The sequence below is a fragment of the Copidosoma floridanum genome, unplaced genomic scaffold, assembly GCF_036245765.1.
Source record: "Copidosoma floridanum isolate Cflo_tuat_1 unplaced genomic scaffold, Cflo_Japanese_pri ptg000022l, whole genome shotgun sequence".
NCBI classification, from domain to species: Eukaryota; Metazoa; Arthropoda; class Insecta; order Hymenoptera; family Encyrtidae; genus Copidosoma; species Copidosoma floridanum.
This window is the reverse complement of record NW_028321899.1, coordinates 45,001-67,708: the sequence shown is the minus strand read 5'-3', so window position 1 is coordinate 67,708 and position 22,708 is coordinate 45,001. Positions and strand designations below refer to the sequence as shown.

Below are 22,708 nucleotides of genomic sequence, written 5' to 3'. Positions count from 1 at the left end.
ATGACGCAACCTTAAGTTCTTACTAGTTACTTAGCTTATTGAAAAAAGAACCTAAGAATCACCGATTACTGCACTACCCGAGGCGCTTAGTTGTTGCTTTATTTACTTGTTAAATTAATAAAATATGACAAACAAGATTGAACTTACAAAACGAAACGCTTAAAAGTAAGTTTATTTATTGATAAAAAAAAAAAAAACCAAATGAACATGAATACACAACCTAGGCCACTTACTGGTTGCTTTGTTCATTAATAGAAAAAATAAAGAAAAAGTGCCAATAAACTTTAAGTTTCAGTAACGTAGTTAGGAAACATAGTTTCAGTAACGGGGTGACTCGACTGGCTGTGGTGTACTTTCAGCAACTCATGCCCTTGCTTAAAGCTCCTGCACATCAGGTCTCTGCACCAAGACAAGCTTGGCTGTAATTGCAACAGGACTGTGGTCCTTGTTAGTCCTCAGAGGGGTCGTCCACTCTCAGCGTCTTACAAAAAACAATGATACTCTCGTTAGGAAGAATGTGGAAATCAGACAGTTTCTATACGCACTTTTTTACAGTCATAGGCTCCAGCTACTAATCATGACAGGTTTTTCACTCATTTGTGCTCGTGGCAGCAAGAGTCGCGAGATGTTTCAGGTGTCTGACCATGGACAACATGCTGCCCCCCATACACAGCAATCTTTACGCACTTGTGTTTCTGAGAAGATTAAAGAGACTCTGCCTCGCAAGCAGGTGATCATTCCTGGTCCCAGGTCTCCTTTCATGCAACGTCCTCTCGTTCACTCTCTAGCGGAAGTTGTTGAAGCATAAAATTTGATGACCGTATTCAGAGGAAACGGCACTCATTTCCCCTAGCTAAAGGTCACTCGGGCTTGCCAGACCCGTACCCTTACTTTTATTAGTGATGACCCCCCGAGGTTTTCGAGGTGAGGACGCTTGTTTTCAAGCCAGCTCGCTCAGGAATAGCTGCTTCACTTCTTTTTCCATCGATCTTATCTAATCATTTTGATCAAGAACAAATTAATTACGTATCGGCCACATTGTAATCATCTTCACTGTTGATAATCGCAGAGTTGTCTATTCAGCACCGCATCGAAGGTAACGGATAAAGTATTACCAAATGTACAACGATTAACTCGTTTCCCAATGATTTCACTAAACTTTGTCTTTCACCATCCAGAAACTCTTTACATGTTTATAGAAGATTGGTCAAAGCAAATGGAAATACAGTAGTGACAAATACTGCATAAATAATGACATTTGTCACTTATTCAAAAAAATAAGATATTAGATAAATACCATAGAGGTTGACAAGTGCAAAAATATTAGACTTACAAGCCCTATAGAAAATTCGCTATTGCCTTGTTCTGATCAAAAGTCTATGATAAATGCAGGTTGGCTTGGTGTTGATAAGGAAGATGATGATCTTACTAATAATAATGGCTACTACGATATCATGCTTTCACTGAATATGATTTCTGGTTTTGCTAAAGACTATCGTAAGATAGTTGGTAATATAAAACATAATGTTATACTTATAAGAGCAAAACATGATATAAAGACCATGTTGCCAACTCTAGTTAATGCCAATGCTGCTGATGCGGTGGCCGTAGCAACTTGTGAAGACTTTAAAACAGTAGTATTAGAGCTTGAGTAGCTTATGCATTATGTAGTAATGTCAGATTCTTATCAAATTCATTTATTAAATTATCTGCAAAAAGACAAGCTTATAATGTTAATCTTCGAACTCGGGAATAAAACAAGGTCTTACCTAGCACATCCAAACATATATTGACAGTTAACGCATTAAATTAGGTGAAAAAGCAACTTTACATTATTTAAGATTTTCAAACTACCCGTAAAAATCAGAAAAATCTATGCTCTAGTATATTTAATCATTGCAACATAAGAAATCTGAAACTGTTTAAGCTCACAATGTTATCCTTATGGTAATCTGAATTTTGATAGAACGGGTAATCAGTATGCATTGCTACATCATATGTAAGCTAATTTTGAAAATTCATACTATGGCAAAAATTGTGCACCTTTACTAGGCAAACATAACTTTCTCGATTGAATACCTTTAATCGTTCTTGGTTGTTACAAACGAAGCGAGTCATTAAAAAGTACTCCTGTAAATTTAAGGCTAGAATTTGAGTCGAAAAAAAATTTATCTGACAGTACGTCAGTTTATTGCTTAATTTTTGACGACCGCATAGTTCAACATCGTCCGATACGTGGGGATGTCAAGAAACTCGTGAAGATATGTATAAAGTCGATTCAGGGCTTTGCTAGCATCAGCTTATTTTCAACCACCATAAACAAAGGATGGAACAATAACTAAAGTAAAGAAAAAGCAGAAAACAAACGACGACAAGAAGAGGAAATAAACTTTATGAGAAGAAACGAAAAGGAAGGCAAAAAGGTTGAAAAAACCAAATCTGAGAAAAAAATCGAAAGATAAAGACTGTAACATTGTTCGGAAATTAGTATGTTCAATAATCTTTACTTTACTTAACCAGTACGTCCCATGAACCGTGTACAAGTAATTTTATAACTAATCTTAAGTATCAAAAAATCTCAACTAAGGATGACTATGATAAAAATGAGAAACTGGTGCTGAAAAACTTTGTCATTAAATACTCAACCTACAAATAATCTTGTCCAAGAAATACAGGTTATGGAAAGATAAGTAAACAATAAAATAAAGTATTATAATAGCGAAAAATGATGTATTTTTTTGACATGCATTGTTCTAATAAACCAGGTAATAATTATGTGCTCAAGGAATTTGCTATTTTGCTGCTTAACACTGACGATGGAGAAGCACAAACAATACTTTTTAAAGTACTCTTTACCTAGAAAAAATTATCACAAAAGTTACGACATAAAAATTTATGTCTTGAACTTTGCTATCACAGACTAACTTGGGGCTCAGGAAAAATTGAGTATACGAAGATGGGAAATATTTTCCGGGAGAGATTTTGAAAATGCTTTAAAGACACACGTCATTGGAGGTTTAAAAAAAAATTTGGCTTAAAAGTTCCTCATATGATAAGCTATTCACCGTTCAAACTCCTCAAAATAGTTACTACCTCTACACATTACAAGTGGAGTTGTAACTACAAATCTATGTGTACTCTTCATAATGTGAAGGAAATAAGAAAATTTTACTTTAATATAAAATGGATTGATTTTGATAATGATGACGATAATAATAAAAAGCTATGATAATGCATTCTATTGTATTTTAAGAACATAATGTTAAACTTAATTGTTTGGTAAATCATGCACATTTTCTATTCAGCATAAACAGATTTTAAAAATTACACAAAAAATAATAAACAGTTATTCCCCTACTCCATCCAACATTATCATGTAACACTCTCGCTACCAACAAATTTTTGTATGGATATAACTACCACGTGCACAAGCTACACACGATTTCACACATTCAAACAGCGCGCGCAAACCAGCACTGCAGACGACTTGTACACATTGCACTGCGCGCAAAAACAAACTGCGTTGCAGGTCACCAGCAGGCACATGCAGCGCTACAGGCGCGTATGCATATTGGAGTGCACATAAACTCAAACAGCGAGCGCAAACTCAAGCAGCACTGCAGGTGGCGCATGCAACCCCAAGCCGCGTATGCACAGAGAGTAAGAGAATGCTACAGCTCCTGCTTGCTCATTGGCTGCAGGAGGCCCTACTCCACCGAAAAAAAGGGCCACTCGCTGCGGAGAGAGAGTGGGCCGAATCTTTTGGCGACTCGAGCCCACCTTGACTAAAATCACCGCAGCTTATTTACTAAGCGCACAACACCACACAACCCAGGGCAATTACCGGTCGCTTTATGTATTAATTAAATACAAAAAATTAAGCGAGTGTCAATCACCGCAAAAATGGGGGCACTTAGTAGTGACTTTGTTTAATAATACAACAAAGTTAGCGCTCATAACCATACAACCTAGAGTGCTTACAAGTCGCTTTGTTTCTAAATCAAATAAATAAAGTAAAGCAAACGCTAATCACATCATAGCTTGGGGACTCTTACTGGTTGCTTTGTTTGTGAATAAAAGAAATAAAATAACGTTAGCACTTATCACCATAAAATCTGTTGCATTAACGGGTAGCTTTATTAATTAATAAAATGAAGCAAACGCCAATTAATACAGAAGCCAGGGCACTCTCTGGTCACTTTATTTATAAAGACAACAATTAAAATAAGGAAAGCGCCAACCATAACACAATCCAGGGTGCACACTAGTTATTGAAATAACTAATTAAATTATTAATTTACGTCGCAAGCAACAATCATCACACAACGAGTAGCGTCACTGGTTGCATTATTTATTAATAAAATTACTAAAACAAATGAGGCACCAATCACTACACAACCTGGGGTACTTACTGGTCTTGGTAATAACACAAAAATTTATAAATTATCATTTTAAGTGACAATCACCTTGTTGAGATCTTGTTGTCTCTTAGAACCCACCAAAAGTGTTCCTTCTCTCTTGCTCGAAAATAGCTCACAGCTTGTCGAATATCGGTTCAACACATATAAATCGCGGTTAGCACGCTAGTAGTCCTATCTCCACCTGGCTCCAGTACTCGCCACCTTCTCCTCGTATTCTCTTTCAGTGCATTCCTCCCCACTTCCACAGTCTTTTTCAGTCCCTCCCTTTCTTAACGTAGTTGCACGGTCAAGCTGCGTAGCGTGATGGCCAGAACACGTTATAAATTCATTCAATTGATAGTAATTTAAATTACCAGTAAGGGCCTCAGGGTGTGTGGTCATTGGCACTTGCTTTATTCAATTTATTTTATGGATAAATAAAGTAACCAGTAATGCCACAGGTTCTATCAAGATTGTCCCTTGCGTTATTTCATTCAATTTCTTAATGAATAAAGCTATCGGTAAGTGCATCAGGTAGTGTGGTAATTGGCGGTGGAGTCATTAATCAGCAAATTTTATGAGTTATTTAAATAACCAGTAAGCCCCCTAAAATTACCAGTGAACAGTCCAGGTTAACTGGTAATTAGCACTTGCTTTAATTTATTTATCTTATTAAAAAAATTAAGCAACCTGTGAGGTCTTCGAATTATATAGTAATTGTTGCTTACATTATTAATTTATAGATTTAATAAGTCATATAAAAGACCAGTTACTGCCAGAAGTTGTGTGGTAATTGACAATTGCTTTCTTTTATTTTTTCTGTTAATAAACCAAGAGACCAGAAAACTCCTTGAGATTTGAAGCAATTATCACCTGCGTTATTAATTATTTAATTTGTTAAGTTAGTTAAATGATGAGTTGGTGCCCTGAAATTTGTGGTAATTAGCGATTGGTTTATTTTATATGTTTTTCACAGAAACGATGCGACGAGTCAGCGTCCCAGATTGTTTGAAAATTGGCACTGACATGATCATTAATTGTATCTTATTAATATACACAGCTACCAGTAAGCGCCCTACGTTGTGTTGTGATTGGTGCTGGCGTTATTGTTTTATGAATCTCATAAATTATACAAGCAACGTGTAAGTGACTAGGGGTTGTGTGGTGATTGGCGCTTGCATTATTATATCTATTTAATTAATAAATAAAGCTCTCTGTAAGCACCCTGGGTTGTCTCGTAATAAAAGCTAGTGTTATTAATTCATAAATTTTATTGGTTATTTAAGTGACAAAATAGCGCCCTGGATTGTGTGGTAATTAGCACTTGCTTTATTTTATGTATCTTATTAATAAATAAGTAGTTGTGTAAGCGGTATAAGTTGTGTTGTGATAAACACTGAATACCAGCGCATGAAATAATGGAATAGGATCTCGGTTCTATTTTGTTGGTGTTCGGAACCCCGAGGTAATGATTAATAGAGACAGATGGGGGCATTCGTATTGCGACGTTAGAGGTGAAATTCTTGGATCGTCGCAAGACGGACAGAAGCGAAAGCATTTGCCAAAAATGTTTTCATTAATCAAGAACGAAAGTTAGAGGTTCGAAGGCGATCAGATACCGCCCTAGTTCTAACCATAAACGATGCCAGCTAGCGATCCGTCGATGTTCCTCCGATGACTCGACGGGCAGCTTCCGGGAAACCAAAGCTTTTGGGTTCCGGGGGAAGTATGGTTGCAAAGCTGAAACTTAAAGGAATTGACAGAGGGGCACCACCAGAAGTGGAGCCTGCGGCTTAATTTGACTCAACACGGGAAACCTCACCAGGCCCAGACACCGGAAGGATTGACAGATTGATAGCTCTTTCTTGATTCGGTGGGTGGTGGTGCATGGCCGTTCTTAGTTGGTGGAGCGATTTGTCTGGTTAATTCCGATAACGAACGAGACTCTAGCCTGCTAAATAGGCGTTACTTCTGGTATCTCGAAGGCCAAGGCCCCGTCGCATGCTTCGTGCGATGTTTGACGGTATCCAATCCGTCGGTGTCGCGCGGGGCTGGCGGTGGTTTTTGGTTTTTACTACCGACGTACACAAAAATCTTCTTAGAGGGACAGACGGCGTCTAGCCGAACGAGATTGAGCAATAACAGGTCTGTGATGCCCTTAGATGTTCTGGGCCGCACGCGCGGTACACTGAAGGAATCAGCGTGTCCTCCCTGGCCGATAGGCCCGGGTAACCCGCTGAACCTCCTTCGTGCTAGGGTTTGGGGCTTGCAATTATTCCCCATGAACGAGGAATTCCCAGTAAGCGCGAGTCATAAGCTCGCGTTGATTACGTCCCTGCCCTTTGTACACACCGCCCGTCGCTACTACCGATTGAATGATTTAGTGAGGTCTTCGGACTGACGCGCGGCAACGCACTCGTTGCGTTGCCGATTGCACTGGGAAGATAACCAAACTTGATCATTTAGAGGAAGTAAAAGTCGTAACAAGGTTTCCGTAGGTGAACCTGCGGAAGGATCATTAACGTTCGCACGTAAGACGTCGCAACGTTTGACATGAAAGAAAAAAAAAAAAAAGAAATTTTGTTTGAAAGCTGCGCCGAAGGAAAATGTATAATCGTTGTATTTACGCGCCTCGCGCCACGTTACTTTTTCTTTCTCCCTCCTTTGACAAGGGGCTGTAAAAAATTAAGTAAACGGATTGGCGGTCGTAGGTTTCGATGCGTGCGCCAATGCCTAGCGTCTTTGTTCTATAAAAGTTGAAACATACGATCGGGCTGGCCACGCTCACCCTCGCGCACCTACGTAAAAATCGTAGGGTGCGCGTGCACAACGGATCTTAATTTTTTCTTTCCATTAACCAGTGTCTTGCCGTGGCAACCTCGAGGCTATTGGTCACGGATTTTATCACGAAGATTGAATTTCGACCGGACAGCGTTTTCCTCGAGTCAACGGTTATTATGTTGAAAGCCTCGTTGTAACGAGGGGGAACGTCGTCATTCGGTGGTCATGCAATCACTTCGTTTTAATGACATGATCGAGCTTACGAGGATAATAGCGTGTACGCGTTATTATCCAAGGTTTTGGAATGATTTTACGCCCCAATAAGCCGAGACTCTGCGTATAAATGTCGCGAGATATTATGAACTGTATGCGTGTCGCCGTTATTGCCCCTTTCATCTTGTTCTCAAAATAAAAATAAATGGGAGACGCCGCTCGTTATCAAAAAGTTTCGTAATATTTCGTGGTGCGCCCCAATGCCTGCCGCTCGTGTCGCATTTGCGGGACGCAGCGGGGTGGCCCAACGGAGAACCGATGGGCACACTTTTTATTCGAAAGAGCCTGGCTCTCCGTTGCGTTTTGTATTGGTCATTTTTCGTATAATAAAAAATTCGAATTGACCGAGAAAATATTACACATTAAGTGTAAGTGTGAAAAATAAACTATAATAATGATAAAAATAAATTGATTACCCTGAACGGTGGATCACTTGGCTCGTGGGTCGATGAAGAACGCAGCTAATTGCGCGTCAACTTGTGAACTGCAGGACACATGAACATCGACACTTTGAACGCACATTGCGGTCCTCGGATATATTTCCTGGACCACGTCTGGCTGAGGGTCGTTCGATAAAAAAAAAAAACAAAAAGACTGCTGGTCACGAAGAAAAACCCGACGCGTCGTTATCAACGACCCGTCGTATAGTTTTTCTTCGAGTGTACGAGCGAAATAATTGGGCGTTCGTATGAAATCAAATGCGTCGCTCGAAATAAAAAAAGAATATTTAGAAAAGAAAAGATGAAATAATGAATCGTCGAAAACGAGAAATAAAAATTTGACCGGTTAAAGCGGCAACGTTGATGCCGTTTGAATCGTTTGTCATTCTTTTTATTTTTTATTATTTTTTTTTTCTTCCCAACTTTTCTTTTTTGGTCGTCGTTCGCCCGAGTCCCGGAGCTCTCATTAAATAATTGTTCATCCGAATACTGTTGAATCAAGAGCGGACCGGACGAGCCGTACGATCGTCAAAAATACTTTTGCGTCGCTGTTTTGAAAGCAAAGCAAAAAAAAATAAAGCGTCGTAGGAGGTAAGGAAAGGAAGGAAGAAAAAAAAGGAGACAAAAAAAAACATAACCATCCGGTCGATGTGCAATCTTTTTATTTTATCTTTCTTTTTTTTTTGTATTCTTTATTTTTTCTCCAACGTTGTACGTGTGTGAAAATATTTTTTTTTTTTGTCTCAATTGAACATCGAAAAGCACATTGTCGAGACAAAATTATTATCGTACAAAAAAAAAAATTAATCAAGACGACCTCAGAGCAGGCGAGAGTACCCGCTAAATTTAAGCATATTATTAAGCGGAGGAAAAGAAACTACCAAGGATTTCCCAAGTAGCGGCGAGCGAACAGGAAAGAGCCCAGCACTGAATCCCACGGTTCCGCCGTTGGGAAATGTGGTGTTCGGGAGGGTTCGATTATCCCATGACGTCGCTTTGCGTCCAAGTCCATCTTGAACGAGGCCACTTACCCGCAGAGGGTGCCAGGCCCGTAGCGACCGAAGCGCGCCGTGGGAGAACCTCTCCTTAGAGTCGGGTTGCTTGAGAGTGCAGCTCTAAGCGGGTGGTAAGCTCCATCTAAGGCTAAATATGACCACGAGACCGATAGCGAACAAGTACCGTGAGGGAAAGTTGAAAAGAACTTTGAATAGGGAGTTCAAGAGTACGTGAAACCGTTCAGGGGTAAACCTGAGAAATCCAAAAGTTCGAATGGAGAGATTCAGCGTTAGTGGCTGTTGGCTTGCGTGTGATCGTGATGCTCGAACGTGCGGTGCTTTCGGGTATTTAGCGCGTTCGGGGCACGTGGTCGCTGCGTCATGTCCGACGACGCCGGCGTGCACTTCTCTCCTAGTAGGACGTCGCGACCCGTTGGGTGTCGATCGACGGCCCGTACGGTAGACTGTCGTGCCAAACCGGCACGGCAGACCATCGGTGTCCTTTACCCGATCGACTGCCCGGCGGTATTGAAAACTTTTAATCAAGATTGGTATCGGGTCGCACTTTCGAATGCGTTCGGCTTGGCGATCGATCGAGTCGCGCTCGGATTTTAACGGACATCTCGTGCCGTTGCCGCGCGCGCTTGGCTCTTTTGAACGCCAATGTTCTCGAACCGGCTCGGAAAAGCCTAGCACTTTTCAATTAAAATTACCGGTCAGCGACGCTTTTGCTTTGGATACTTTCAGGACCCGTCTTGAAACACGGACCAAGGAGTCTAACATGTACGCGAGTCATTGGGACTTGTATTATTTTATACAAAAATAACTAAGCCTAAAGGCGCAATGAAAGTAAAAGTTTGCGAGCTTCGTGCTCCGCGACCTAGGGAGGATGATTCGCTTCACGTATGCGGATCCGCACTCCCGGGGCGTCTCGTGCTCATTGCGAGCTGAGGCGCACCAAGAGCGTACACGTTGGGACCCGAAAGATGGTGAACTATGCCTGGTCAGGACGAAGTCAGGGGAAACCCTGATGGAGGTCCGTAGCGATTCTGACGTGCAAATCGATCGTCGGAACTGGGTATAGGGGCGAAAGACTAATCGAACCATCTAGTAGCTGGTTCCCTCCGAAGTTTCCCTCAGGATAGCTGGCACTCGTAATTTCGAGTTTCATCTGGTAAAGCGAATGATTAGAGGCCTTGGGGCCGAAACGACCTCAACCTATTCTCAAACTTTAAATGGATGAGATCTCTGGCTTGCTTGAATATTGAAGCCATGAGATTTATATACAAAAAAAAAAAGAATCAGAGTGCCAAGTGGGCCAATTTTGGTAAGCAGAACTGGCGCTGTGGGATGAACCAAACGCCGAGTTAAGGCGCCAAAGTCGACGCTTATGGGATACCATGAAAGGCGTTGGTTGCTTAAGACAGCAGGACGGTGGCCATGGAAGTCGGAATCCGCTAAGGAGTGTGTAACAACTCACCTGCCGAAGCAACTAGCCCTGAAAATGGATGGCGCTGAAGCGTCGCGCCTATACTCGGCCGTCAGCGGCAAGTGGGGCGTTGTAAAAGCAATTTTACAACGTCATGAAGCTCTGACGAGTAGGAGGGTCGCGGCGGTGTGCGCAGAAGGGTCTGGGCGTGAGCCTGCCTGGAGCCGCCGTCGGTGCAGATCTTGGTGGTAGTAGCAAATACTCCAGCGAGGCCCTGGAGGACTGACGTGGAGAAGGGTTTCGTGTGAACAGCCGTTGCACACGAGTCAGTCGATCCTAAGCCCTAGGAGAAATCCTATGTCGATGACGGTGTTTAAATTTATTATTTTCATTAATTGAAAGCACACACCCGTCGGGCGAAAGGGAATCCGGTTCCTATTCCGGAACCCGGCAGCGGAACCGCTTAAAATTCGGGCTCTCGCAAGAGTGTTCGTCGGGGTAACCCAAAGTGACCTGGAGACGCCGACGGGAGATCCGGGAAGAGTTTTCTTTTCTGCATAAGCGTTCGAGTTCCCTGGAAACCTCTAGCAGGGAGATAGGGTTTGGAACGCGAAGAGCACCGCAGTTGCGGCGGTGTCCGGATCTTCCCCTCGGACCTTGAAAATACAGGAGAGGGCCACGTGGAGCTGTCGCGCCGGTTCGTACCCATATCCGCAGCAGGTCTCCAAGGTAAAGAGCCTCTAGTCGATAAAATAATGTAGGTAAGGGAAGTCGGCAAATTGGATCCGTAACTTCGGAATAAGGATTGGCTCTGAGGAGCGGGGCGTGTCGGGCTTGGTCGGGAAGCGGGTGCGGCTGACGTGCCGGGCCTGGGCGAGGTTCAACTTTGCGGCGGTTTGCGCGCGTGCATCGCGTTCGCGGTGTGCGCGTCGTAAATTCGTCGCGGAGGGCGACCGAGCTCGGTACCGTGCCTTGGCCTCCCGCGGATCTTCCTTGCTGTGAGGCTTACGTGACGGTTCCGCCGTTGCGTTCGTTCTCTTCGGCCGCCATTTAACGCTCAGCTCAGAACTGGCACGGACCAGGGGAATCTGACTGTCTAATTAAAACAAAGCATTGCGATGGCCCTCGCGGGTGATAACGCAATGTGATTTCTGCCCGGTGCTCTGAATGTCAACGTGAAGAAATTCAAGCAAGCGCGGGTAAACGGCGGGAGTAACTATGACTCTGTTAAGTTAAGGTCCCCGATCCGACTCTGGCGGGCGATTTCATCTGCCCGGAGTGTGGACACCATTTTTCCACTAAGATCGGTTTAGGGGTACATAGGCGCCGTGCTCATCCTGAAGAGGTCAATGCGGAGATCATCGTCCAGGGCCAGACGAAGGCGCGGTAGTCGCCGGAGGAGCGCCGTTTGCTGGCTCGTGAGGAGGCAGTCGCTACAGTGAGAGGAGATGTTCGATATATGAATCAGCATCTTCTCGAATTGTTTCCTGAGAGGACCCTTGAAGCCTTGAAGGGACAGCGTAGAAATCCAGAGTATAGGGCGCTTGTAGAGGTGGCTATACGGGATATTCGGGCTGTGCAACCGGCGCCTGCAGAAGAAGCAGGTGCTGAGAGCGATGTGTCTTCCGAATACGAGTCGGCTAGCGAAGAGGTTCCGCCTTCGTCGCCGCGGCGGAGTCGGGCCACTGTGAGACTGAGCGACCAGTATGTGAGCATACCCTCGGCAGTTCGGGATCTTATCCCCGTAGTCGAGCAGGTCAACGGTTGGCATTCCGAAGTACTGGTACGGGTGGCTAAAAACCTCCTCTCCGGTGAAGAAGTCAATCGTCAGCTTTGCAACTGGTATAGTTTGGTGTTTCCTCCGCCTCACAGGGCACCGCAGAGGCCCCGAAGGATTGGGAGGGGCGCACCAGCTAGCAGAAGGAGGGAACGACGGCGGGAATATGCTCGTGTGCAGAATATGTTTAAAAAACATATGAGCCGGGCAGCAAGGCAGGTGTTGGATGGGACACCTGAGGTGCGGTCACCTGGTATAGCGGAAATGTCTGCATATTGGGAACCTATCCTCAGACAAGAATCCGTACCGTTCCCTCCCTCGCCAAAGCCGCATGAACGCGAAGATCTGGCGTACGTGTGGCACCCGATAACTTGCGAAGAGACTATCGCAGTGTCCATCCTTTTGTCGTCGGCCCCAGGGATTGATGGCGTGACCGTCCGGGTATGGAGGGCTGTACCTGCGTGCGTGAAAGCCCTTTTTTTCAATATAGTGCTAGCCGCTGGAGCGTTCCCAGCTGAAATGCTGGTGAGCAGGACCGTGTTTCTCCCTAAAAAAGCGGTAAGTGAACAACCTGCTGATTTTCGACCTATTAGCATAGCATCGGTGGCAGTCAGACATCTTCATAAGATCCTCGCCCACCGTATTAGGGAAGCGGGGATCATAGATGTGAGGCAGCGATGCCTTGATGATGGCTGTGCAGAGAACATCACTACACTAGCTGCGCTGTTGGAGGACGCGCGAAGTCGACTTCGGGAAATTCATGTTGCCACGCTTGATTTTGCAAAGGCCTTTGACAGCGTAAGCCACCATGCTATTACCGCCATACTGGGAGAGGCCGGCTTGCCTGCGAGTTTTAACAGCTATATAGCTCGCACGTATGCTATTAGTGGCACGGTGCTTGAAGTTGAGGATCAGCGCACACAAAAGATAGAGGTACGAAGAGGGGTTCGACAGGGCGACCCGTTATCCTCTCTGCTTTTCTGCCTGGTGGTCGACCGGGTGTTAAAGGCTTTGCCTGATGGGATCGGCTACGACCTTGGAGAGTGCCGAGTTAACGCGTTGGCATACGCCGACGACTGCACGCTCGTTTCCTCGACCGCGAGGGGTATGAGCCAGCTCCTCCTGATTGCTGAGGGTAAGGGGCACGAGGTGGGGCTCTCGTTAAATGAATCCAAGTGCTCAGCTCTGTCGATAGTGCCTGCTGGCAAAGCTAAGAAATATAAGGTCCTGACCACTCCACAATTCCATCTAATGGATGGCTCGCCCATTCATCAGCTCACTCCAACCGAGGAGTGGCGCTATTTAGGAGTGGACTTCAGGCCTATAGGTCAAAGGCGGGCCAGTGCCACATTGACGGATGAGCTAGATAGGATCACGAGGGCTCCCCTTAAACCCCAACAGCGTCTTAAAATCTTGCGCTGTTTCCTGATACCCCGATACTACCATAGGTTGGTATTGACTGGGGTAACCGTTGGGAAACTCAGGGCTCTTGACATTCAGGTGAGGCATGCGGTTCGCGGATGGCTCCGATTTCCGGCGGATATGGCTGTTGGATACTTCCACACTGCCTCCCGAGATGGCGGTCTTGGAATCCCATCCTTTGCTACTACCGTGCCAGGTCTTTCATTTTCAAGGCTGAAAAACATGGTAAACTCTTCCCTTCCCGCGGCGAGGGCTGCCGTTCAAACCCCGTGGGTCCAAAAGCGACTCACGTGGGCTGAAAGGGCTATCACCCGCGAGGGTGCTAGGCTAGACACAGCGGAGAAGAGGGCAAAGTGGTGGAGGGACCGCCTGTACAACTCGGTTGATGGTTGCGAGCTGCGCGAGTGTCGGAAGGAAAATGTGTCCAATGGCTGGATCGATGCTGGGAGCTTGGGGGTGCCAGGGCGTGATTATGTCCAGTACCACCATGTAAGAATTAACTGTCTGCCCACGCTAATTAGAACATCGCGTGGTGTCCGAAGGGAATCGGTTGACGTAAAATGCCGAGCTGGATGTCAAGTAAATGAGACAGCCGCTCATGTCATCCAGGCATGTCACCGGACGCATGGTGGACGCATCAAACGTCACGATGCCGTGTGTAAGGTGTTGTCAGCCGCTCTTCGTGACAAGGGCTGGACGGTTGCTCAGGAGCCATTAATTGCGACAGCAGTGGGGCGGAGAAAACCTGATATCGTGGCTGAGAAGAGTGGGCGGGTGTGTGTGGTTGACACGCAGGTGGTAAGCGGAGCAACATCTCTGGATGACGCGCATGAAAGAAAGAGTCGCTACTACGCTGGAAATCCCGATGTAGTGAAGTACGTCAAAAGAGATCGTGATGTACAGATAGACTTTTCTTCGTGCACCCTCTCCTGGAGAGGTGTATGGTCGTCCGCCTCCGTAAATTTCCTGCTAGGAATGGGGCTCACAAAGAGGCTTTTGGCTAGTATAACTACCAGAGTTCTCCAAGGGAGTCACACCAATTGGGTCAGGTGGAACCAAATGACGGGACTTTACCATCGGCAGGATGAAGGACTTCCTCGTGCTGGGGTTGGGTAGTGCTGGTCAGGAGTTGGCATCTTCCCCGTACGCGACGTAATTCGCGCAATATAAAAATTTTTTTTTTTGTACTGCAAGTCGGGCTAGGGTTTTTTAGTGGGTAGGCGCGATTGGCTAGGCGGTCCGCTACAACTTGGAACGTTTGCGAATCCCACACTCCCCTTCTATATGGAGGGGTAAGTCTTTAGAAGATTTTCCCTGGACTGGTGAGCGGTATAAAAGAAAAAAAAAAAAAAAAAAAAAAAAAAAAAAAAAAAAAAAAAAAAAAAAAAAAAAAAAAAAAAAAAAAATAGCCAAATGCCTCGTCATCTAATTAGTGACGCGCATGTAACCCTAAGGCTGGACCTGGGCTTATGCGCGGGTGGGCATTGCATTTGCGTGTAGTGTGCATCTGACGTGTAAACGCCGTATCTGGCTGAAGGGTGGGTAGAGGAGTGGAGTGCAGTTTAATAGCTGTGCAAAACTCCTTTGCCAAGTCGGGATTGCTTGCCTCCGAGCGGCACTGGCGGGAAACGCAGTATCTTCGAAAGAAGTTACTGTAGGCTGAAAGCACTCGGCGGGGTATCATTTGTACTTCGGGGATGGTACCTTTGAAAGCTTGATTTCTCTGCTCGACCCCAGGTGCCTGGGCAAAGAATGAGAAATTGAGCACCGTTGCAAAAAGATGAAAGCGCAACGACTACCGAAGTAGCGATGGTATCGAAAGAACTCGCGACCGTGACTCATCTAGGTAATTAGAGTAGTCTAATTGAAATGAGAAGCTAGGGTGGAGTGGGAGCCCTACTGGGATGGCTCCGGTACCCACTCCGTTTGGTGTCGGCCTCTAGCGGGCAGTCGCTGAAATGCGATTGGGTTGACAGGCAAGGGAAATGCATTCATGCACATACGTCTTGCCTCCGGTAATCAATCCGGGTGGCAAAGTTCGTTCATGTTACACCCCGTAACAGGACTTTGTCATACCGTCTCTCAGGGTAACATGCTGAGACAATGAGGAGTCGTAGATTCGTCCGTCCAATCCCTGTATGTGAGGTAATCGCCTTACCGGGGGTACGTCTTCAAATGTGCCTTGTAACGACTGAAAGCGCGGTGCGGTTGACTGAACAGTTGGGTAACACGGATGTAACAGGCGCACGATGCCATCGTGCTCGAGTTGAATGCAGCACGGCGCCCGTGTCTATGATTCACGCAAGATAGCCAAATGCCTCGTCATCTAATTAGTGACGCGCATGAATGGATTAACGAGATTCCCTCTGTCCCTATCTGCGATTTAGCGAAACCACTGCGAAGCGTGTTCTACGTTGTAGCTTTGGTAAGTGCCTAACCTGATGTCTCCGCGCGACGCTGAATGGTAACACCGCGAGTTCCAATAGTGAAGGGACTCGCAATGGTGGCAAAATCAGGACTAGCTTTATCAAGTTAAGATGATATCGAAAGAATTGATTGACTAAAGGTTAAGTGAAGTGGCTATCCTGAACGAGCCGGCTTGGGGACAAGCGTCCTCGTTTCAGAATCCTCAGGGGGCCGTCATCAAAAATGACGACACGGGTGTGGCAAGCCCGAGTGACCCCGAGCCAGGGAAGACGAGCGCCATCTTCTCTGAATACGGTAATCGAACTTGATGCTTCAACGACTTGTACTAGGGCGTGAGTGCAGGAACGTTGCATTAACGGAGACCCGGGGCTTGGCTTTATTGCCCGGCTGCGAGGTGAAGACTCTGTTAACTTCTCAGAATTTTAAGCTTACACGGACGGTGAGAAAATGAATGACCCACTGGGAGCCTGGGCCGCTAGTTCGTGTTGATTATTTCTCACGATTATGTAACAAACAGAAAGTCCATCCACGGATGCTAAGGTGTCCGGATGGAGCAAGAAATGGATGATAAACCCAAATAAGTAATGAAAGCAAAAGCAAAAGAAAGAAGAGAAGGAAAAAGGAAATGCGTAAGCAACAAAAGGAAAGCTATAATTGAAAGTACAGAATCGCAAAGGGACCTTGATCACCCCAAGCGACAAAAATTTGAAAGCAATACGCGGGCAATGTGCAGCCTCCCAACGCCCTCTCAAACTCTCAGCACAACGCCTACTCCCAGGAGTGGTGGTCGCGGGACAAACGAGGGCAATGAACGGTCGGAAATGTTCATAGCGAATCGCCTAAGTGAGGTTCGCATAATCCTGAAGAGGTGTGATGCACTGCCTCAAACCATCACGTCCTCTCAGGATTCTCGAAATGAATTAACTATCGAAATTAAAAATCCTGATGAAAAAGACCAAGAACCACCAGTGTTCGGAAGTAACCTAAAGTCAGGTCAGCTTCTCAGGGTCAATGTTCTGCAGTTGAATGTAGGTAGATCCAATAAGGTAACCGGTGAAGTGAGGCAGCTCATCTCTACCAAAAGATTGGACATACTTCTTCTGCAGGAACCTGCCAAGAGTAAGCTAGGAACGTTATGGAAATGTACTGGTTTCGGCTCCAACACGGTGATGGCCACCCGTTCCATGGAGCCGTGGGCTGCCGTTGTTGTAACAAATCCACTTTATAGTGCTCTTTATGTTCCTCAGCTAAGCAATCAAAGCTGCATAGTCGCTGAAATCACCGCTCCTGGACTCTCATTTTATGTTGTCAGCTGCTATTTTAAATACGGCGATGACAGAGAGGTGCACCTTGCTCATCTGGACAAAGTGCTTAGAAAACTCAAAGGAAAGCGGATGGTAGTAGGTGCTGACTTTAACGCTGAATCATCGCTCTGGAGCCCAAGAGGCACCAACGCAGATGGTGAAGTCCTTGAACTGCTTATGGCTACCCATGATCTCACTGTCCAAAACAAGGTCACTGAACCACCAACATATGAGTCTAAAGGGCGGATATCTTGGATAGATGCCACTATAGCAAACTCGTTGATGAGTCACAGGATCTTTCACTGGAGAGTGCAGGAATCGTGGACAACTGGTGAACATAAGTCAGTAACATTCACGCTAAAGGTTCCAAATGCTGTAAGCATGGCTTCTCCTAGAATAAGGTTCAACCTTGACAAAGCGGACTGGGAAAAGTTTGAAAGAGAACTCAGCAAGCTCTCAACTGAGAGACTGGACAGTCTTGAGCTGAATAGGACTGATGAAATAGAAAGATATGCCAAAGCGTTGAACAAAATCATGTACGATGCTTGCAAACTATCAATACCAAAGAGAGGTCGTCAGAGAAGTAAAAATCCGTGGTGGAGTGAGGAGTTAGCGTTAGCTAAAAAGAAGCTGATCAAAACATATAGGTTGTTAAAACGATACCATGACCCTGTCTTGGTGTATGAGTACAACGCTCTAAGAAAGGAATATAAAAGAATGATTTACTTTGCAAAGAAAGAGAGCTGGCAGAATTTCGTCACGACTGTCGGCAATGACGATATCTTTGGCCACGTATATCAAAATATGGCAAATAAAACCGCACCTCGATCAGCATTTAGCGCGCTAACAAACGAGGACAATTTTACATTGTCAATGACTGATACAGCTGATACCCTGTTGAACACTCACGTCCCGGACGACAACAAAACTGATGACTCTCCAGAACTCAGTGAAATGAGGAGAGAGGCAGGTGTTTTGCCGGAAACGGAAGACTCCCATGCTTTCTCTGCTCTGGAGCTCAAGGTTGCTGCCAGAGGGTTGAGGAACGGAAAGGCACCAGGATTCGATCTCCTGGAGGTGCAAGCTGTCAAACGAGCAGTGAAGCTACTCGAGGGACGATTCTTGGATCTAATGAACGCATGCCTGGGCAAAGGATACTTTCCCCAGGTCTGGAAAAATGGGTTGCTTGTGATTCTACTCAAAAGCTTTGATAAGGACCTTGCAGACCCACGCTCATACCGCCTGATCAATCTTCTTCCTGTGGCTGGTAAACTTTTGGAAAAGCTCATCGCTGCAAGACTTAGCAACGAAATACTGAACCCTGAAGGTATCTCAAATCACCAGTATGGTTTCACCCCTCGTAGGTCAACGGAAGATGCCATAGTAGAACTTAGACGCTTGGTTAGAGAATCAAACAGCCGCTATACTTTTGGTATTCTCTTTGATATCAAGGGTGCGTTTGACAACGTGCAACACTCGGCAGTTCTTGCAGCATTGAAAGCAAAAGGCTGCTCCAAGAACATGTATCAGCTCATAGCAAGTTATTTCGAAAACAGGCAAGTCTGCCTTGAATGGGCCGATCAGTCCGCTTCGAAAATAGCAGCAAAGGGGTGCCCCCAGGGCTCAGTCCTCGGACCGTGTTTCTGGAATTTGGCACTTAACTCGCTGCTAGAAACCTTGGAAAATAAACCCGACGTAGAGTTCCTAGCCTATGCTGATGATCTCATCACGATAATAGGAGGGAACTCACGAAAGGAAATCGAAAAGAGAGGCCAAGAGGTCGTGGATGAGGTCCTCGGATGGAGCGAAAGAGTAAAACTCGAGATCTCTGAAAGTAAGACCGAAGGCATCTATCTCAAAATCAATGAATTCGAAAAGACTGATCATAGCGGAAAACCCAGGCCTGACAGGCCAAGGAAATCAAAAAAGAGAAAGGCGACCCCATTGTTGCGGACGCCGATTATCAAGATCAGAGGCAAAAGTTTGAAAGTTAAGAAAACTGTCAGATACCTGGGAGTCATGATTGATCAGGGGATGAGCTTTGGCTCCCACTGCTCATATCTAAGAGACAAAGTGACACCGCTTTTTCAAAAGCTAAGGAGGCTTGCAAATTGTACATGGGGGCTCAAGCTTCCAGCTTGCATGCGCATTCACCAAGCTGTGTTCGCCCCTACGGTTGCCTACGCGGCAGCTGCTTGGGCGGACAAATGCACGGTACATGACATTCGAAAACTCGCCAGTGCGCAGCACACTACCTTGGTTGCAGCAACCCATGCTTATAAAACAACATCAACGGATGCGCTCTGTGTAATCACGGGCACTCTCCCTGTTGACATTCTCCTTGAAAGCAGAATCGCCTTATATAATCTGAGAAAAGGGAAACCTGTTTCCATAGGAAATCTCAGAAATATTGAGGTTGATAACATAAGCGAGAAGGATATAAGGGAGGAAGCCATGACCATATGGCAGGAAAGGTGGGATAGCTCAACAAGGGGACGTGTGACTTACTCATTCTTGAAAGATGTCAAAACAAGGATCAACTCCAAATGGTTTGAGCCGAGCCACGCTTGTATGCAGGTACTAACAGGACACGGTAACTTTGGCACGAATCTAACCCGGTTCAGCTTAAAGGAAAACAGTACCTGTGCCTGCGGTGAATCGGATACCTCGGAGCATCGTCTCTCAAAATGTCCTAGAACACTCGAAAGCCGAACGCAGTTCATGAAGGAGACGGGGCTGAGATCTTGGCCTGTGAACAATGAGTTCTTCGTGTCAAGCCCAGAAGTCTTCAAAGCCTTCTCAGAACACTGCAAAAATATAGTGAAGGACAAAAACTCTGTAAATGAGTAAACTATAGTAGCAAATACAAACAAAAAGCTTGAAAGCTGGGTGTGAACGGCTCATAGGGCAAAGCCGTCAGGGAGTTGTGCCCCTGCCCATATCACAGCTAATTGCGTTGTTCCAGGCGGGAACAAGCGGACGCGCCTCCGCGCTGGTGCCCCGTGGACACGATCGTTGTAAAGGCCGTCTCCGAACGGTTGGATCTGGAATGACCAATTAAGAGTCGGGGCGGCTGACGATCGTGACTAAAGCGTCCGCCTCGGTACCCGAGCTCACCACTCATGCGGGCTGATAAAATATATCTTCGGTCGGCATGAGGATGCGCTCGACACGACCCAACGAGCGCTTCAATTTTTCCAAGCCGGACCCTTGGCGGGTTTCGTTAATAGCAGGTGGTTGTGCTTCCTAGATTCCTCTAGTACTAGCAAGAGGTTGTGAGCCCCTTATGGTGTGCAAACGGCCGGGAAAGGGGAGCAGCTTCAGCCATCGAATGGAGAACACAGCTGTGCACTTCTACGTGCGTCGACACCCTTCTGTCCCTATCTGCGATTTAGCGAAACCACTGCGAAGCGTGTTCTACGTTGTAGCTTTGGTAAGTGCCTAACCTGATGTCTCCGCGCGACGCTGAATGGTAACACCGCGAGTTCCAATAGTGAAGGGACTCGCAATGGTGGCAAAATCAGGACTAGCTTTACCAAGTTAAGATGATATCGAAAGAATTGATTGACTAAAGGTTAAGTGAAGTGGCTATCCTGAACGAGCCGGCTTGGGGACAAGCGTCCTCGCTTCAGAATCCTCAGGGGGCCGTCATCAAAAATGACGACACGGGTGTGGCAAGCCCGAGTGACCCCGAGCCAGGGAAGACGAGCGCCATCTTCTCTGAATACGGTAATCGAACTTGATGCTTCAACGACTTGTACTAGGGCGTGAGTGCAGGAACGTTGCATTAACGGAGACCCGGGGCTTGGCTTTATTGCCCGGCTGCGAGGTGAAGACTCTGTTAACTTCTCAGAATTTTAAGCTTACACGGACGGTGAGAAAATGAATGACCCACTGGGAGCCTGGGCCGCTAGTTCGTGTTGATTATTTCTCACGATTATGTAACAAACAGAAAGTCCATCCACGGATGCTACGGTGTCCGGATGGAGCAAGAAATGGATGATAAACCCAAATAAGTAATGAAAGCAAAAGCAAAAGAAAGAAGAGAAGGAAAAAGGAAATGCGTAAGCAACAAAAGGAAAGCTATAATTGAAAGTACAGAATCGCAAAGGGACCTTGATCACCCCAAGCGACAAAAATTTGAAAGCAATACGCGGGCAATGTGCAGCCTCCCAACGCCCTCTCAAACTCTCAGCACAACGCCTACTCCCAGGAGTGGTGGTCGCGGGACAAACGAGGGCAATGAACGGTCGGAAATGTTCATAGCGAATCGCCTAAGTGAGGTTCGCATAATCCTGAAGAGGTGTGATGCACTGCCTCAAACCATCACGTCCTCTCAGGATTCTCGAAATGAATTAACTATCGAAATTAAAAATCCTGATGAAAAAGACCAAGAACCACCAGTGTTCGGAAGTAACCTAAAGTCAGGTCAGCTTCTCAGGGTCAATGTTCTGCAGTTGAATGTAGGTAGATCCAATAAGGTAACCGGTGAAGTGAGGCAGCTCATCTCTACCAAAAGATTGGACATACTTCTTCTGCAGGAACCTGCCAAGAGTAAGCTAGGAACGTTATGGAAATGTACTGGTTTCGGCTCCAACACGGTGATGGCCACCCGTTCCATGGAGCCGTGGGCTGCCGTTGTTGTAACAAATCCACTTTATAGTGCTCTTTATGTTCCTCAGCTAAGCAATCAAAGCTGCATAGTCGCTGAAATCACCGCTCCTGGACTCTCATTTTATGTTGTCATCTGCTATTTTAAATACGGCGATGACAGAGAGGTGCACCTTGCTCATCTGGACAAAGTGCTTAGAAAACTCAAAGGAAAGCGGATGGTAGTAGGTGCTGACTTTAACGCTGAATCATCGCTCTGGAGCCCAAGAGGCACCAACGCAGATGGTGAAGTCCTTGAACTGCTTATGGCTACCCATGATCTCACTGTCCAAAACAAGGTCACTGAACCACCAACATATGAGTCTAAGGGGCGGATATCTTGGATAGATGCCACTATAGCAAACTCGTTGATGAGTCACAGGATCTTTCACTGGAGAGTGCAGGAATCGTGGACAACTGGTGAACATAAGTCAGTAACATTCACGCTAAAGGTTCCAAATGCTGTAAGCATGGCTTCTCCTAGAATAAGGTTCAACCTTGACAAAGCAGACTGGGAAAAGTTTGAAAGAGAACTCAGCAAGCTCTCAACTGAGAGACTGGACAGTCTTGAGCTGAATAGGACTGATGAAATAGAAAGATATGCCAAAGCGTTGAACAAAATCATGTACGATGCTTGCAAACTATCAATACCAAAGAGAGGTCGTCAGAGAAGTAAAAATCCGTGGTGGAGTGAGGAGTTAGCGTTAGCTAAAAAGAAGCTGATCAAAACATATAGGTTGTTAAAACGATACCATGACCCTGTCTTGGTGTATGAGTACAACGCTCTAAGAAAGGAATATAAAAGAATGA

At 45.7% G+C, this 22,708-nt stretch overlaps 1 non-coding gene and 2 pseudogenes across 1 annotated transcript; all 3 read left to right on the top strand.

The window, feature by feature from the left end:
* The first annotated feature begins 5,507 nt into the window (after nt 1–5,507).
* LOC149374043 (small subunit ribosomal RNA) lies at nt 5,508–6,921 on the top strand (annotated as a pseudogene).
* A 946-nt stretch (nt 6,922–7,867) lies between these two features.
* LOC149374042 (5.8S ribosomal RNA) lies at nt 7,868–8,022 on the top strand. The gene has a single exon (XR_016293215.1). It is a non-coding gene; the product is annotated as a 5.8S ribosomal RNA (ribosomal RNA).
* Nucleotides 8,023–8,730: 708 nt separating this feature from the next.
* On the top strand, nt 8,731–11,064 carry LOC149374041 (large subunit ribosomal RNA; annotated as a pseudogene).
* The last annotated feature ends 11,644 nt before the right edge of the window (nt 11,065–22,708 follow it).